This window comes from Pyrus communis, chromosome 9, assembly GCF_041283825.1.
Source record: "Pyrus communis isolate YQ-2024b chromosome 9, ASM4128382v1, whole genome shotgun sequence".
Classification (NCBI taxonomy): Eukaryota; Viridiplantae; Streptophyta; class Magnoliopsida; order Rosales; family Rosaceae; genus Pyrus; species Pyrus communis.
The window spans coordinates 14004045-14008430 of NC_142573.1; the positions used below are offsets into that span (position 1 = coordinate 14004045).

The 4386-nt window shown below is 44.4% G+C and overlaps 1 pseudogene; it reads right to left on the minus strand.

Moving 5' to 3' along the window:
- Nucleotides 1-2616: 2616 nt before the first annotated feature.
- LOC148694298 (uncharacterized) lies at nt 2617-3930 on the minus strand (annotated as a pseudogene).
- Between the last annotated feature and the right edge of the window lie 456 nt (nt 3931-4386).

Sequence of the window (4386 nt, forward strand, 5' to 3'; positions counted from 1 at the left end):
ACTCATGTGTTGTTCTCCTGGATTGTGCATATATTGACTAATAACACTTAAGGCATGAGCAAGATCCGGCCTAGTGTGGGCCAAGTACATTAATCTTCCTACCAACCTTTGATACCTCCCTTTATCAACCGGTACTTGGTTCTGATCGATACCCAACTTCATTCCTTCGGCCAAAGGAGTAGACACCGGCTTGCACGCCGTCATACCGGTTTCTTCCAACAAGTCAAGAACATACTTCCTTTGTGATAGAAATATCCCGGACTTGCATCTCGATACTTCAATCCCAAGGAAATATTTCAAAGAACCAAGATCTTTCATCTCAAATTCTGTGGACAAATAATTCTTCAAGGCTGCTTGCTCAACCAGATCGTTACCAGTAACCACCATATCATCCACATATACGATGAGAACTGTAACCTTTCCGTTCTGGCGTTTCAGGAATAACGTGTGATCCCAATTACTTTGCCTATACCCAAATGCCCTCATAGACTTGGTAAACCTACCAAACCAAGCTCTTGGAGATTGCTTTAACCCATACAAAGATTTCTTGAGCTTACATACCTTCCGTTTCCGCATGTCCGAATCATTGCACCCTGGTGGAAGGTCCATGTAAATCTCCTTAGTTAGATCTCCATGGAGGAATGCATTTTTTACATCGGACTGTTGCAGAGGCCAACCCAGATTTGCTGCTACGGACAGTAGAACACGAACTGTATTGATCTTTGCCACTGGTGTGAACGTATCAGTGTAGTCGATGCCATATTTCTGTGTATACCCCTTTGCCACCAATCGTGCTTTAAAGCGATCTACCGTTCCATCTGCTTTGTATTTCACTGTATAAACCCATTTACATCCTACAGATTTCTTTCCAGCTGGCAAGTCAGTTATTTCCCAGGTAGCATTCTTTTTCAATGACCTCAATTCCTCGTCATTGCATCTTTCCAGCGAGAATCTGCTAAAGCCTCCTGCACACTGTTAGGAATAGATACAGTAGATAATTGATATACAAATGACTTATTTGATTCTGACAGGTGACAGGTAGACACATAGTTGTTTAATGGGTATCTGACCTTTGAATCTGAATTTAGTTCACTCAAGGAATACTTGTGTTTACACTTAGGATCTGCCTCATAAGTGGGTTTGGGGATACCTCGGTTAACACGCTCTGGAAGGCGACGAAGTTGAGGTGCATCCGGTGTAGGAGACGATTGGTTATGAGAATTAATAGAAGACGAGTTTGTGCCTTGACCTGATATGACACCTGAAGAAGAATCTTGTGAAAAACACTGCTCGGTCCCATTGCCAAACACGGGCTGCTGCTCACTTTCAAGACCAAAACTTGTGGGACCCGTGGGCTCAATCTCAAACCCAGAACCTGTGGAACCCGTGAGTTGGTCCACCTCCTGAATTAATTCCCGTTGTTCAGTGGGCTGCTCACCAAACATGGGCTGATCACCAACCATGGGCTGCTGCCCTTCAATTGCCGTGGGCTCCAACTGTGCAGACTGCGAGGGCTGCTCTTCGCGCAGCTCATTTCTCGTCACGGGAAAATAATCAAAGGTCAGAACATCACCCTCTCGAGTCAGAACTTCACTCTCTCGGTACTCCCCCTGAAGTGAGGACGTGGAGGAACGAAAAAACATCTCATCCTCGTGAAAACTCACATCCTGAGTAATGAACATTTTTTTACTCGAAGGATGATAACAACGATACCCTTTCTGGGTAGTAGCATACCCCAAAAAAACACAACGAAGAGCTTTAGGTTCCAGTTTAGTCTTCCGGTGAGGTGGATGGAGGTGAACAAACGCAACACACCCAATGACCCGTGGGGAAAGATTGGGAGTCGGATGACTGCTAGTCTGAGATGTGAGGGCCTGAAATGGCGTATGGAAGGTGAGAGTCCGAGATGGAAGACGATTAATAAGGTAAGCGGCGGACGTAAGTGCCTCGCCCCAATAATGGAGGGGCAGATGGGCCGAAATGAGGGAGGCACGAACCATTTCTAACAAGTGTCGATTTTTCCTCTCTGCAACTCCATTTTGTTGAGGAGTATACGGGCACGTAGTCTGATGAACAATGCCATGCAACTCTAAGAATGAATGAAGTTCCATATTAACATATTCTCCCCCATTGTCACTGCGAAGAACCTGGATATGCCTGTTGTATTGTACAGCAACCATTTTGTGGAACCGTTGAAAGGCCAAACTAACTTCACTCTTCGACTTTAACAGAATAACCCAAGTCATTCGGGTACAATCATCAATAAAAGTAACAAACCAGTGAGCACCACCAAGAGTAGCTACTTTTGACGGTCCCCATACATCAGAATGCACAATCATAAAAGGAACGGTACTTTTATTTAAACTGGGGGGAAAAGAGGTTCGATGGCTCTTAGCCAGTTCACAAACATCACACTTAAACTGAGAAACATCATTCTTGACAAATAAACTAGGAAATAACATTTGTAGATAACCAAAGGACGCATGCCCAAGGCGCCGGTGCCACATCCAGATGTCTGACACTTTATTAGTAACTCCTCGAGGATCATCAACGGAAAGAGCTTGAGTCAGCAAGCTAGAACTACTGGTCAACTCCAAGTAGTAAAGTGTCCCTCTTCTAATACCATAACCAATCGTCTTCCGCGTCCGGATGTCCTTAAAAACACAAAAATAGGGCCAAAAAATAACCAAACAATGTAAGGCAAGGGTTATTTGAGCAACGGACAACAAATTATAATTTAGCAACATTGACGGCATTACCAATAACAGGGACGGCATTACCATTAGCAACATTGACCTCGGTGTGTGGGGATGTGTTTAGTGATGGAACCTGTCTAGAATCACAAGTCATATGTTCAGTAGCTCCGGAATCAATTATCCATGTATTATTCATAACAGAAGTAGAAGTACTTAGGGCCTTACCATCACTTCCTGCCGCAGCTATCATGGCAGAGGCCTTGTCCGCTATCTGATCTGAATCATTCTTAGTTTCGGCAATGGAGGCGCGAGATTGGTTGCACCGAGGATCACGGGTCTTATCCCAATTCTCGGGATATCCAATCAGCTCAAAACAACGACTCTTGGAGTGTCCCGTCAGGCCACAGTGTGGGCACTTACCTTGTGGACGATCCCGGCTTGTCTGGCTAGGCCGAGATGATCCAGGCCGGTGTTGTACCCCTTCGCGGGTCGACCCAAGAGATGAGCCACGGGCCCTTGCTGCCATGGCAGCGGGCTCCCCCTTTTCAACCTCTGGCTTCATTGCTTCCTTTCGATCGGCTTCTCGACGAACATATGCATAAGAAGCCTACAGGCCAAGTAGGGGATCCTTCCGCAGCACTTCTCCACGCACCTGATCAAAAACATCATCGAGACCACCAAGAAACATATAGACCCGTTGTCTCTCAGTGGATTTCTGAAACACTTTGATGTCATTCTCACACTCCATGGATACTTTATTAAAGTGATCCAATTCTTGGAATATCTCAGTGAGCTCCCCAAAATAGGTAGCTAAGGACCGGCCATGCTGACGAAGACGGGATGCCTTCTGATTCAACAAATAAATTATAGCCTCGTCATTCTCATCAAAGTAGGCTGCCTTCAAGGAGTCCCAAATCTCCTTCGATGTAGACAACCGAATGTACCGTTTCATAATTTCAGGCTTCATTGAAGACAAAAGCCAACTTTTAATTTTTTGATCTTCAGAAAACCAATCATCATATTTAGGATCGTCTTCGCTAGGTGCCTTGATAGACCCACGAAGATATCCCATATTCTTCCTTCCAGCAATATGAATTTGAATGAGAGGAGCCCATAAATCATAGTTCCTTTCATCCAAAACCATACCAATATTAAAGCTTGAATTCTCTGACTGCACCATAATTGGAGCAGCCATTGAAACAATCTGAGACCCAGCCCCCTTTTCTTCAGCCATCTGTCCGCTCCGGTGTTGACTGACACAAGACTCGGCAGAAAAACAAACAGCAGCAGGGAAGAGATCTAGAACACGTGGGACGAAGCAACAGGGCAGTAACCACCAATCTGGGGCTCGTTGCAATGGGTCAGGGAATGGGCAGCAACAACCCTAGGGTTGCTCGCTGCAATGGATCAGGTATACGGCAGAAAAAAAATAGGGTTCGGTGTTTCTTTCTAATCTGGCTCTTGATACCAAGAAGAAATAATGCTTTTCAATGATAAATGTATTTCATCTTAAAACAGGTATATATACAACCCTATACAAATATGGGAAAGAATAAGGGAAGAATAATTACATCCTAAACTAGGAAACTTAATATAGTAGGAATCCCATAATTACAGGAATCCTAATACAAGTTAACAGGAACTTCCATAGAAGTTTGTTTTAATTCGTTCTCCACAATCATAATCAAAA